General features: G+C 41.2%; 1 protein-coding gene across 4 annotated transcripts in view; it reads right to left on the bottom strand.

Moving 5' to 3' along the window:
• Paip2b (poly(A) binding protein interacting protein 2B) overlaps positions 1-14,906 on the bottom strand; it is a 28,760-nt gene that overhangs the window by 10,332 nt on the left and 3,522 nt on the right. Inside the window, exons 1-2 of one of the 4 annotated variants that reach the window (XM_059258100.1) lie at positions 10,021-10,092; positions 8,024-8,190 (exon numbers count right to left, since the gene is read on the bottom strand). The exons of 1 other annotated variant lie outside the window; for it this stretch is intronic. The gene's annotated coding sequence lies outside the window, so the exon portion shown is untranslated. Of the gene's footprint in view, positions 1-8,023; positions 8,191-10,020; positions 10,101-14,906 lie in introns of those variants that run through there. 2 more of the 4 variants (XM_059258099.1, XM_059258101.1) reach the window with 2 other exon arrangements.

Here is a 14,906-nt window from a genome sequence, read left to right as displayed (position 1 = left end):
TACTGCAGCTCCTCCTCTGAAGTTGCCAGCCGCCTAAAGTGGTCAGCTTTTGACCATACTTGGGCACAAACCCAGCTTGTGACTGACACATCATCACCCCTCACCTACAACCTATATAATCTCCCTGCTTTAGTTTGGGCATATGGCTTCTCCAGCCTCCATCTCTGGGACTGGAGAACCCAGCAGGGAGTTGCTCTGCTTAAATAAACTTGTTGTTATACTTTTTCAATTTGGTTTGATCTGGCTTACTGCATCAATGGAGATACCTATTATGGGTGTGTGTGTGTGTGTGTGTGTGTGTGTGTGTGTGTGTGTGCGCAGAAAACCTATTAATAAGGGTAGAAGACAGTCCTTTATTCTTTTCTTCTTTCTCCGGTGCTGGGGATAGAACCCAGGGCCTTACACACGTAGGCAACACTCTACCACTGAGCTGCACCCCAGCTCTGGACAGTCTCTTGTAATGCTGAGGTGCTTTAAGCCTGAGAAACCACAGTTGTCCTCTGCCCTTTTCTCCTCCCAGAAGGTCATAGAAACTAACATTCCTTTTCCCCTAGGCAAGTAATAAAAAACAAAGATATATTCTGAGCTTCCCCTCTCTTTCTGTCTCAGACTGGCCATAAACAAATCCTCTGATCTTATAGAATGATCATAAAACTCCATTTCAGTAGAGGTCCTGCCCATAGCTGGGAGGATAGACTGTTGCAGAGGCCAAGAAAATCTGGATAGACAGGCCCTGCTGGGTTTCCCTATGCAGTCTTCTAGCATTAGACCACACCCTTTAGGTCTGGTCATACTGTTACAGGGTTATCCTGTTTCAATCATGCTTTTATAATGAAGACTTGATAAAGAATCCAAAGAGGTGAGTTTTGGAGCATTTCTGCACAGCTGAACACATGGAAACTTGTAGAAAAATAAATAAGAAATCATTCATGACCTGGGAGGGGGTGACCCCAGCTCCACAGGAATGGGAATTCCTGGGCCCAGAATATTTCCAAACCTCATCCTACCAATCTCTTTGTTTGGCTATCTGTCCCTTTGTTGTTGTCTTCTTTATTTTTGCAATGGGTGTCTCATTATGTATCCCTGGTTGGTCTGAAACTGGCTGTGTAGACCAGACTGACCCCTACCTCACTGTGATTGTTTGACTCTGCCTTCCAGATGCTAGGACTACAGGCATGTAACACCAAACGCTATGGTATTTGTCTCCTACAAATATCCTTTAGACTAAACTAGGAAATATCAGTATTTCCCTGAGTTGTAAGCTGACCAGCAAGCTAAACCCAAGGATGGGGGATTGGGAACCCCAACTGACAGCCAGTTGGTCATAAGTTTCAGAGGTCTAGAAATTTCAACTGGTGTCTGAAGTGAGGAAGCTATGTGTTGGGACTGTGCTCTCAATCTGTGGAACCTGACATTACTTCTTGGTAGACAGCGCCAGAATTAAACTGTCCAGCTGGTTTCTGCTACATAGCAGACTACTTTCTGGAAGGAGACAGACACACATACTTTGAGATCAAAGAGGTGATCTACGCTGCAAACACACAATAGTAGAAACTGGGTTCATTTTCCTGTAGTATCATCAGGCTATAGAACTAAGTATAAATACTTCAAAAAAAAAATGGAAAACACAGAAACAATTCTTGCAATTCTCAGTGCTCACACAGTACTGATCTGTACTTTACATTCAACCTGCAGCTTCCACTAAGTGCGAAGTTGTTTTTTCCAAACAGCAGCAATCTATATATATATAACACAACCATGCAACTGTATAGTGTTTAAAAACAAATGAAGTACTATCACATCTATATTCTGATTGACTAGACATAATCTATCCAACAATATTTAATTTTTTTTCAGAGCTGGAGACTGAACCCAGGGTCCTGTGTATGGTGGATATATCCCTTACCACAGAGCTACCACTCCAGCCCTCAACTGCAATTTAAGAGAAGGTATCACACAGCGAAATGGCCAGGGAGGGCACCAGACTGAGGAGTTAAGGCACTTTTCTGTGTTACAGGCTAGTTTAAGAATCATACTGTTGGGTGAGTGGGAACTGGTACCTTAATGTGTCCCTAACTTTGTTTAGTAGCTGGCTGGGAACAGGAGATTCTGCTGGAGAGGGCAGCTCCTTGGCAGGCACACAGATGTTTCAGTGTGGGGAAGATATGTGATGATGGGGGATCACTACCCTGAACATCACTGACTTCTGAGCAAGTTTTATGCAACATTCTGTTCACAGCTCTTCCCCAGCTTACCACCCAAATGCTTCAACACTGAGCTGCTTCTGGTCATTCCACCTTGTCAGTCTGCTGTATCTAACATGACCCTTCTCCACACACCTAGGCACATTCTTCTGAAAGTCTAATGTAGTACGGATGAAGAAAATACATCTAGAGCTGTCAGATTTTAAAAAAAATGTTCAGTTTCATAAACAGGATTAAGAATCAGAGTATCTGCCATGATGTCAGCCATGCCACAGAGTTGTCTGTGTGACAGGGAAGTGAGCCGCTTGTGTGTGAGCTCAGAAGAAGATCTTTCCACAATCAAGCTTTGCCAAGCACAGCCCCAGCTGACAGCCTTCCTGCAACTTCATGACCGAGTCTCAGGCAGAGGCACAGGGCTAGGCTGCTCCCAGATTCCTCACCCACAGAGTAAGTATCTGCTGCTTTAATTCCTATGTACTATGTGGTAACAAGTAAGTGTGGAGCAGGACAGTGCTTGAGAAGTGCTTCAAGATCAGACCCTACTTAAGGCAGATTTCAGGTCTAGCCTGGGTCTACACTGCACTCCAGAAATCCAAGAATGATATTAAAAGTTACTCTTCCTCTGCATCTGAAATAGGCAGAAGAAATACATTCGTTTTTTGATGTAGTCACAATATATTTGACAAACATCTTAGAAGAGGAAAGATTTATTTTGGCTCAGTGGTTTCAATCCACTGCCAACTGGCCCCACTATTTTTAGGCCTATGCCACAGTGGAAACATCAAAGCGGGGCATGGTTGAAGAAAGCTGCTCCCCTCATAGCATCCAGGAAACAGAGAGAAGTTGGGCTGTACAGGGATTAAGACAAACCCTTTAAAGGCATACTTCGTGACTGACTTCCTCTAAGCCCTAACAGCCCAATGATCAATAAACTCAACAGCGGATTAATTCACTGATGAAGTTAGTATCCTGGTGATCTAATTACCTCAATAGTGACACCAGCTGGAGACCAACTCTTCAACCAAGCCTTTTGGAAGACACTTCACATTCAAACCATCAACAGGAAACATGCTGAAAATGGAACTGTCATTACAGATAAAACTGGGAAAGCAAGCCGGGCGGTGGTGGCGCACGCCTTTAATCCCAGCACTCGGGAGGCAGAGGCAGGCGGATCTCTGTGAGTTCGAGGCCAGCCTGGGCTACCAAGTGAGTCCCAGGAAAGGCGCAAAGCTACACAGAGAAACCCTGTCTCGAAAAACCAAAAAAAAAAAACAAAACAAAACAAAAAACAAACAAACAAAAAAACTGGGAAAGCAGGAGATGCAGGGTGTGCAACCTTGTCCACAGGAGGCAGGAGCATGGAGGCTGCATAAGACCTGAATGATCACAGTCAAGAGTTTAAAATAGGGGTCTCAATTCCCAGCCATAATGTGCTTCAGGACTATTAATGTATCTAGGACCGTTTAAAAATACATGCTTTGTCAGTTCAACACTATGAACTTGTATAACTCCCAGATCAATATGTTAACACCCAAATCTGGCTGTTCTCTGAACCAAATTTAGTGTATGTATATACACACATACACAAACACATCTATAATGTGGTACCATAGAATCAAACCCAGGGCCTCTAACATGCCAGGCAAAATGCTGTACTAACTGGGCAGTGTCCCTGGCTTTTCAGGAGCTATAGCCTGCAACATGTCCATGTTCACAATTTCTCTGTATAGAATATTTAAGATTTTTGAATGAATTACTATTAATGAAGTGTACTAAAGAGTTAATAAAAGTAACATTTTCTAACAAAGTCCTGGGCTTAATACCTGCATCACATAAAACAAAACTAGGTGCAGTGGTATACATCTGTAAATTCAATATTCAAGAGAATACAGTATTCAAGAAACTCACCATATAGACCAGGCTGGCCCTGAACTCACCCTGCTATGCTAGGATTAAAGGTGTGTACCACCATGCTTGGCCCACCTGTTATTTTTCAATAGCTCAGCTATTCCCATGATCTAAAGTCCAAATGCCTGGAATTCATACTAGTAACAGATGGTGTCATGGTGAGCAATGAATCAGAATGAGAGGAAGAGCATGTAGAGAGAGATCACCTACTAGAGAGCCACATGAGACACTCCAACTTGTGGCAGTAGTGCTGCTACACAGCTGCCACAGTACCCCATCAAACTCCAGCCCCCTGCTTTTATCTTTTGGTTTCTCCTAATTATTTGCAGGGTCCTACCCATACACATGCTTGCATGGACACACACATTTTCTTTTTAACACAGGGTCTTACTATGTAGCCCAAGCTGGCCTTGAACTTGAAATTCACCTGCTTCATCTTCTCAGGTGCTAGACTCAGACACATACTATATAGGGTTCAATCTGTGGTACTAAAAGAAAACAACAACAACAAATTTATAGCCTGGTGTGATGGCTTACACAGTTATCCCAGCACTGTAGAGGCAGGAGGATCATAAGTTTGAAGCTAGCCTGTGCTACAAAATGAGATACTGTCTCAAACAAACAGTAACACACAACTTCATAAGCCTTTTATGCAGAAGATATTTTACTTCATACTATGTGTATTTCTCTCTCATCATATTCGACAAAGCCTTTCTTTATTAAGTATACAAACTCCTCATTTGGTGGGGGCCCAGGCAAGACAAGAGCAGGAGTGGTGGCTTGTTTCTGTAGGGTGGGGAGGATCAGAAGAATATTTATGCAGAGATTGAAAAACCAAGTCTCAGATACCCTCTAATTAGAATGATTTTATCTTCCATATTTCCATTTTTATGAGAGCTTGCTTAGACTTTAGCAGAAAACAAGTATGGAATTATCCTGTTAGGCCTTCCTATGCTGACCACAAGACACAAATACTCCAATACCCTCCACCTAATACAAAACAGCACTTACAAACACACTGTTGATGTGCTAGTCAAAAACATAGAAAACTGAATTGTCCTGTAATTACAAGTTGACAAAGCCAGGCCTGTGGTACTGGCCTGTAATCTCAGATATTAAGGAAGCTGAGACAGGGGGATTGGGAAGTCAAGGCCTGCCGGCACTATAGTGACATCAAGATCAGACTGAGTAATTTAGTGAGATACCGCCTCAAAATTAATATATATATATATAAAGAGGAATGGGAATACAGTTTAGTGATAGAGCCTTGTTATCATGTGAAAGGCCCTGGGTTCAATCTGTATTACTAAAAGAAAAATAAAACACAACTTTCCACCTAGTGGTGATGGCTCACGCCTTTAATCCCAGCACTTGGGAGGCAGATCCAGAAGGATCTCTGAGTTCAAGGCCAGCCTGGTCTACAGATCGAGTTCCAGGACAGCCAGGGATACATAGAGAAACTCTGTCTTGAAAAACAGGAACAAAAAACAAAACAAAACAAACAAAAACTACAACTTTCAAAAACGTGTTAGTTAAGATATCTGTGGTGGTACATGAATGTAATCCTAGCACCAGAGAAGATGACGTAGGAGGATAGCCAATTTCAGGTTATCTTGGTTAATACATACAGCAATACAAAACCACAACATCCCCTAACAACAAAGAATTACTAATGGATGAGAAAGTCAAGAAACAGAAAAATCACTTTTGTGATTCCTAAGAGTATAATATAACAAAAAACAAAGAAGAATTACAGAGGCAGCTTTTAAAGTGAAGACTCCCAGATTAGAAAGACAATGTAAATGAAATATAACCATTTTGCTGATGTTACACTCCACCCTATTATAGATCTATAAAGAGCCCTACATGGACAGACTGATGCAGACCCTCTGGGAAGAATCATCACCCTAAGCTTAAGGTAGCAAGCAGTTCTGCCCTTGGACCAGAGCCAAGAACACAAAACATAAAGAATTTAAAAAGCATTTGAAAAGCATCAAGAAAGCACATTCTAATCCAACGTTTTCTGTTAGGAATGTGTCACCTGGAAGCATTTCCATGGCTTCCTTATCCCCTCCCAATTCTGCTATGTCAGGTCTAAGTCAACACTTTTATTTTTGCTTGTTAATTTGCAAAAGATCATTCTGATGGAAAGACTAAAGAGAACTATAGACCATTCCTTTAATACAGTGGCAAAATTCTATGTGGAACCGAAATTCTAATTAGTCTAATTTCTACAACAATTCTCAAATTGACATTCTTTAAACACAAGTCTAAGGAAAACTTTGAAACAAAATGTCATAGCTAAGTGCTGGAGAGATGGCTCAGTGGGTACGGCACTTGCTGTGTATGCCACAACCTGAATTCAATCCCCACCACCGATGTAAGAAGCCAGATGCACTGGTATGCGCCTATAATGCCAGGGCTGGGCCAGTGGAAACAAGAGGATCTCCGAGGCTTGCTGGCAAGCCAGCCTTGTGAAATCAAGGAGCTCCAGGTTCAGAGAGAGATGCTGTCTCAAAAAATAAGGTAGAGAGCAACTGAGAAAGATACCTAATGTTGACCTCTGACCTCTGCATGTGCACACATGGAATTATATATGCTTACATATGCACACACACAGTCATGGAATACACAGCTAAGAAGTCTTGTTCAATTTAACAAATACTTCCTAATTTTAGTATTTTAGTCATTTATTTTTATCTATTAATTTATTACTGTTATGATGTGAATGTAGCTCATCCAAAATTCAGGTGCAGACTTACCACGTAACAACAGTAAGAGCATCACCTTGAGGAGGGGATGAGGCCCAGGAGTTCCTCTCTCAAGTGGGATTAAAGGCTTTCCAAGGGGTTTCACACAGCATCTGGCTCTCTCACCCTTCTGCCTTCTACCTTGTGAGGACAGCAGAGAGGATAAAAGGTGGCATCCTGCAAGCAGGACAGCCTCACCAGAAAAGCAAACCTGTCACTGCCTTGATCCTAACATCCAGAGCTATAAGGAATAAAACTTACGTTCTTTGTAAATATCTAGTCAAAAGTATTTTATTATAACTGCACAATCAGACTCAGATACCTGTTTGTTTGTCTGTTTGTTCAAGATCTGGTCTTTCTATATAACTATGGCTGTCCTGGAACTCACTAAGTAGACCAGGCTGGCTTGGAACTCAGAGATCCACCCACCTCTGCCTCCAGAGTGCTGGGACTAAAGATGTGCACCGCCACAACTAGCTATTTATTTCATTTTTAACCTACTGCCTATTAACAGACCATAGACTTTTATCAACAATGCCCTGAAGAGAGATGTTCTGTGACATTATCCTATTGAATATGTACAAAAATAACAACAGGCTCCATAACACACTTAAAAGCCCTTCCAAAGGCGGAACCAACAGATTCACCAATACTTAATGACAAGATTGTACCCAGACCCATCTTGAAATTTTCCCTAGTTGAAGGCAGTAACTCATCTTTCCAGGAAAACATCAAACAGGGGTCAGCAGAAGGGCCTGATTTCTCCAGCTTAGCTCCAAAAAGAAACACACCATTGTATAAGACAATGTCTTTTAAACAAAGACTAATAAAAAAACATTAATGAGCCCGGTGGTGGTGGCACACACCTTTAATCCCAGCACTCAGGAGGCAGAGGCAGGTGGATCTCTGTGAGTTTGAGGCCAGCCAGGGCTACAGAGTGAGTTCCAGGAAAGGTGCTAAAGCTACACAGAGAAACCCTGTCTCAAAAAACCAAAAAAGAAAATAAATAAATAAATAATAAAAATTAAAAAATAGGGGTTGGGGATTTAGCTCAGTGGTAGAACGCTTTCCTAGCAAGCACAAGGCCCTGGGTTCGGTCCTCAGCTGGGGGGGGGGGGGGGAGGCAATTATTACATATAAAATATGTGTTACTTTTCTTACCAAGTCTCTAATGTTGTCAACTGATAACAAAAGCAGAATTGTCAGAAATGATAGGACAGAAGTCTGGAAACATCTCTGCCAGGGGTCTTCCCCACTTTAGAAGTCTGGATACAGTTCTGCCAAGGATCTCTCCTGTAATCACCTCCATTTGACATCTGACCACACATCTGAGAAAACAGGACTCAAATTATTTGTATTAGGAATAGTCTACTTGTAACTTTGAAGGTTTCCTGAGAGTCAGCATCTAGCATACATATGTGCGCCCACCTCCTGGTCCTCAATAAAGGATTTTGCTGACAATCTGTCATTTCTAGAATGTCATTTCTAGACTTCTCAAGGATGTCTGTGCTTTTCAGGGTAAGAATCTGATCACTTTGCATTTTGTAACACTGATGCAAATGTTTCTGACAGTCTCAGTTACTTAAAACTGACTTTTACAAAATGTTTATGTATTTTTGTTTACTATTTAGCACTCAATGACATTAGTGGCTATAATCTTCTTATGAGCTAAAGCCTAGACATAAAAGCTACCACAGTGGAATCATCTGAACTCAAAAAGAATTCTACACTGCCAAGACCAACCAAATAACCATTGTATTTGATACAATTTTGAGAGGGAGAAAAAAAAAGAATTGTCATAACTAAGAGAGGAGAAGGGAGCCTAAATATATTATGAGACAGAAACGTAGGAGATGTGTGCGCGCGCGCACACACACACACACACACACACACACACACACACACACATACATGTTCCCTGGGAAGAGCCATATTTTAAGTGGGACAGACTTTCAAAGTTAACTATTGATGAAATCTTGTTCAGAAGGCCAAGGTCAGGGAAGAATTGCTCTCTAGGAAGGAGGAGGGTGCTTCCCTCTGCTGCAGCACAGTGAAGACAAGATCAGTCAGGAATGAGCAGGTTTTAGAGAGGGAAAGGCTTCAGTGGTGGAATGTGAACTACACCTCAGGACCTGAGGGAAAAACTGCTCAGGAGCCTTGGAATATGTAAACTGTAAGAACAGAACTAATGTCACTATGAAATGAGAAAGCATTTAATCCAAGTTCCCCTAGACCAGCAGTTCTAAACCTGTGGGTCTCGACCCCTTTGGGTCACATATCAAATGTTTACATTATGATTCATACCAGTAGCAAAATTACAGTTGTGAAGTAGCAATGAAATAATTTTATGGTTGGGGGTTCACCATAACATGAGGAACTGTAATAAAGGGTCGCAAGCATTAAGAAAGTTGAGAACCACTGCACTAGACTTTTTAGAGTAAGCCCCTTCCCAATAACTTAGTATATACAAAAACAAAACAAAACAAAAACAAACAAACGAACAAACAAAACCAGTCAACCACTCAAAATCCAGGGGACAGAACAAGGATGAGGGCTGGAGAGATGGCTCAGCGGTTAAGAGCACTGGCTGTTCTTCCAGAGGTCCTGAGTTCAATTCCCAGCAACCACAGGGTGGCTCGCAACCATCCATAATGAGATCTGGTACCCTCTTCTGGCCTGCAAACATGCATGTAGGCAGAACATTGTATACATAATAAATAAATAAATCTTAAAAGAAAAAAAATCCCAAGTCGTCACACAACTTGAACACTTAAAAAAAGAACAAGGATGAAGTTACAGCTCCTTCAAGTACTTGATGGCTGTCCTCCTTTCACAGGCTATTCCAGAGGGTCAATCTGTCTGAGGTGTTAATTCACCCGTGGAAGTGCCAGAACCTGACTTCAGCTTAGACCTTTCTTTCCTGAAGCCCACACTGGAGACAAGTGTCCTACATGGAGCTACACTGACATTCCTTTTCCTTTTCCTTTTTTTTTAAATTCTAAGACAGAGTCTCAGTATGTCAACATTGGCTGGCCTGGACCTCACTATGTAGACCAGGCTGGCCTTGAATGAGATCTGCCTGCCTTTGCCTCCCAAGTGCAGGAATTAAAAGCATGCACCACCATACCTGGCTTGTTTTGTTTTTTGAGACACCATACCTGGCTTGTTTTGTTTTTTGGACAGGGTCTTGTTAAGTTGTCCACGTTGGCCGAAAACTTGCCATGCTCCTGCCTCAGCCTTCTGGGCATCTGGAATTAATTGCATGTTATCACCTCACCTGATAAGCCTATGCTCTTAATGACTACCCATTTACTTTCAGAAAAGCTATAAAAACAAACTGATTTTTTTTTTTCAAATACTGCAAATGGCCAGGAAATAGGAGCTGAAGAAAAATGCTATTTGGTAAGAGAATTGAGGTAGTTGAAAGGAACACACTCACATTACTCATTAGTACGTTTAAATTATAATATACAATAACCCTTACCATAAACATTCAAAGTTGCATTCAATCTGATGCTTGCTAATACTTTCAGAATCCTATCATTTCTTTTTTGAAAACTTTTTAATGATTTACTTATTCTTACTTTATGTGCATTGGTGTTTTACTTGAATGTATGTATGTATGAAGGTGTCAGATCACCTAGAACTGGAGTTACAGACAGTTGTGAACTGCCATGTGGGTGCTGGGAAATGAACCCAGGTCCTCTGGAAGAGCAGTCAGTGTTCTTAACTGCTGAGCCATCTTGCCAGCCCCTACCTATAATCTTTTATAGGCAACTCTTAACATCCCAAAAGCTTTAAAAATTTAATTGTTCCCCCATGTATTTCATGTCAGAACTTAGTTGGTAGTAAAACCTGATCAACTGATGTGAAGCATTCATTTACCCACCTGGCACAAATACTCTTGTTTGCTCAGAAGTATGAACACGTCTAACAGTGGTGCCCTAGAAGCTGCAGAGTATTACATACCACAAAGACACTTCTTTCTAGACTGAGTCTCATCTGGCCTTACAGGCTTCAGAGCCTCTACAGATTCACTTTCCAAAGGATCTCATTTCTGAGAGTTACTACATTTCTGAGGTACTCTACTGTTTTTTAGGAACTCATAAACCAGTAATATTGAAGTATCTTTAGGAAAACAGGATTACAAGTTTTTTAAATTGCAAAATATAAAAATCTCCTTATTGATATCATTTTATAAGGGACTATTTAGCCTTGAAAAATGTAGGGAAGTCTTAATTCAATGCAAAAGACAATCTGATAAGCCATATGAATTTAGTTTTATGAAGAACACTCTGAGGTCCTCATTTTTCTTATTCTACAGGCTGGTGAAAATGTTCACAAGAGACTAGCACCATCTGACTCAAGATTTAGCACTAAGATGTTTATTTATATAAAATTACTTTAGGTCGATGGGTTGAAGAGATGGCTCTGTTGGCAAAGTGCTCAAGTATGAGGACCTGAGTGTGAGCCCCAAAACTCATGTAAAATGCCACTAACCCCAGCACTGGGTAAGCAGAGATAGGAAGATCCTTGGGGATTCACTGCTAGTCTAGTGGAATCAGTGAGAACCATGTAAAGTGAGTGTGACCTGTCTCAAAATGTAAAGTGGACTGTTGTGAAATCCAGGCCAGCAGGATCTACACACAAAGTTCCAGGACAGCCAGGGCTACATAGAGAGACTGTGTAAACAAACAAACAAACAAACAAACAAACAAACAAGTACACGGCTGACCTCTGGCCTACAAACACATCCAGGCACACTTACACAATTATTGAAGTTTCTAAAACTGTAGGCTCTGAGGCTCCACCTTAAGGGAGTATAACTCAGATAGTCTGGAGAGGCCCCAGAAACCTACACTGGTTTTTAGAAAATCCCTGTGTTGTTTCTGATGTGCTGCCAGACTTCAGAACAGTGGCTAGCATAGAATCTAATTCTCCCTTCCCTTTCCTCACCCAAACTGTTCCCTGGGAGGAGGGAACAAAGTGAGCATGTGCTCTCTCAGGAAAGCACCAGACCACTGTGCATAGCAGCTACTTCTCCACACAGTCCATGTTGACCTAGCTGCTCAATTTGAAAAGGGAGACTGAGAGAAGGTAAGGAGACATTACAGAGCTGACAGGCCAGAAAATCTCACTGAAGCAAAACTCCTCTATACAGAGGTGTGGCTTCCAGAGCTCCCCTTATCCTCACCCAAACATCCTGCATATGATGCCTCAGTTCGGACAGTACCATCTTCTCTGGCAAACAATAAGAATCTAAAAATTATCCGTAAATGGGTGTGCTGGCACACACATGCAACCCTAGCACATGTTGGCTACACCGAGTTCCAGGCAAGCCTAGGCTACATGAGAGTATCTCAAAACAAGCCACAAACAAAAACTTAAACATGTACACAGTATTTATGTATCTAAACATAACACACTTATGTAGTGTGTGTGCAACACACACTCACACGCTCCTTAAGTAATGTCTCCAGTTTTCAGCTTCTATGTCAGGCCTGACTTTGGCTTCATTTTTCACTTTTTCTTTCCTTTTTAAAAATATTCAATTATTTATTTTATTTGTGTATGTCTGTGTATCATATGCATGGCTGATGCCCAAAGAAGACAGAAGAGGGCATCAGATATCCTGAAACTAGAGTTACTGACATTTGTGAGACACAATGTAGGTGCTAAGAATTGAACCTAGGTTCTCTGGAAGGCACCCAGTGCTCTTAACCACTGAGCCCTCTCTCTAGTTCCATTTTTAGTTTCAAAGGGTTTTCAGGATTTACTGTTACCACTCAGTGGACTGACAAACCACTTTAAAACACACACACACACACACACACACACACACACACACACACACAGAGAGAGAAAGTGGGCTCTAGCACTGATCTGCACTCAGCCCTCAAGATTATTTCTGGACTGTTTTCTAGATAGACAAAAACCTTGAATTAGCATTTCAAGGAGACTAGCAGGTGCAGGAGGCACAGATATGAAAAGATGATGAAGTTTCCTGAGCATGGCTGGCAGATTAAAACAAATCACAATAAAAATAAAAAATAAACAATGAAAATTTACTCAAGGGAAAAAAAAACCCTGCAAATGGTTCAGCCAGAGAGCATGGTCCAAATGAATTAACCATGACTGCAGAAACTTACAACAGATATAAGTTTTAGGGGGAGAATGTAAAACTGTGGTTGGGACTGAAGGGTCTGTGACAACTTACTAATGCAGGTATTAAATTCTGCAGTCTATAACACAGTGACATTGTGTTTACTCACTCACTACCTATGAATTTCCCATGCATCATACACTGTTTAATTGGTGAAAATATAATGAAACACATTCTCATAGAGCTCACAAGCCAGCGAAGAGACAGACGAACAACTGATTTACCATGTAATGGGAAGTAAAAGAAACAGTGAAATGCAGTCTAAATTAAAGGAAAGGCGTGATTAGTAACATGCAGATTGTTGAGGGATGTTTTTTCAGAAGTGCTCTTTGAGCACACAGAGGTACCAGACAGACATGCAGATAAGAGGAGTGGGTCCTACTTTACTTGAATTGGTATTTTCAATTAAAATTTTATAGTACAGAAATAGCACATACTGTTGTAAAAATTGGAAAGCACAAAAAATTAGGATAGACAAAATGATGGGAGCCTACAGAGCACTACACAGAGCCAGCTTCCTCAGACAGTAATTATTTTATACTTGCTCTGTATGTTCATGTGTATACATACAGATATATGCATTTATAAAATAGAAATGGGTTAATCTTTGGTGTTTAGTCATTTTGATGAGATACATAAACATCCATTAAGTGTACACAAGCTTTGTCCAAAGAAGTCTTGCTTCATGTTTCTGTACATAATAAGAATTATGAATGGGGCTAACTTTTAGCCAGGTAAACATGTAACCAGTTGGGGATCCAATCTAAACTATTCCAGAGGCTTCACCAAGGTGCATGAGCATGAAATGGACGCGTGGTTGTTTGTAATAGCACAATGTTATCCACCAAAGGGAAACGGCTACGTAAACCGTGGTACTCTGTGAAGTGCAGAGGAGAAAGATGATCTATGTGCTGAAGAAGAAAAGATTGGGAGAGGTGGCTGAGTGCGAGGGGGGAATCAATTTACATGACACCTTTTCTGGGAAGCCTGTAACCCTGCTCCCCTCCACCCCCTCCGCCCCCCCGCCCTTTCAGGAGGAGTTGAGAAGTCCCCAGATCAGATACCTGTGCAACAGTTGCCATACATCAGATTCTCAAAGGCAGAAGGATGGAACTGTGGAACCTGCTATGGAGCTCACAGGGTAGTAAGGAAGACAGCCATCTGAACAAGTAGTTCTATCACAACACAACTAGATGCAGCACCAGGAGGAAGAAGAAGATGTATTGAATATTTGACACGTGCCAACCATTTTGCTAGATGCTTTATCTGACAGTATTATCATGTAAGATAGTGTCTAAAGAAAAGCCCACAAAATCCTAGGATGCCTCAGTTACTCTCTGAAGAAAAGTAACTGTCTCCAGAATCCTATTCAAATATACTAGTTTGTGAGACAGACAAATACATGAAACAATCCCTTTTCTTTGTCTATGAGAGACCAGACCAGGACTCAGTACCTCAGCTAAAGATGACATACAGGTTAAACTTGGAGATCAGGAACCAAAAACCTGGCTTGACTCAAAATTCTGCCCAATAGGACTCTTCCATTTTAGAAGATGAAAGATCACGTAGTCTCCTTTGGAAAATAAAAAGGTTAGGTGGACAAAGCATGAGAAGGTGGGTATCCAGGACTAAAACCATATCTTAAGTACTGTCAAGTTGTTGCTCTGTATCAGTGATTCTCAACTTGGGGGTCACAATCCCTTTGGAGGTCAAATGACTCACAGAGGTCACATATTGGATATCCTGCATATCAGATATTTACATTATGATTCATAACAGTAGCTATGTTTCAGTTTTGAAGTAACAACAAAAATAATTTTATGGTTGGGGGTCACAACAACACGAGGAACTGTACTAAGGGTCACAGCATTAGGAAGGTTA

This window comes from Peromyscus eremicus, chromosome 3 (assembly GCF_949786415.1).
Source record: "Peromyscus eremicus chromosome 3, PerEre_H2_v1, whole genome shotgun sequence".
Lineage (NCBI taxonomy): Eukaryota > Metazoa > Chordata > Mammalia > Rodentia > Cricetidae > Peromyscus > Peromyscus eremicus.
Note: the sequence above shows the minus strand (reverse complement) of the source record. Positions and strands in the feature narration are given on the sequence as shown.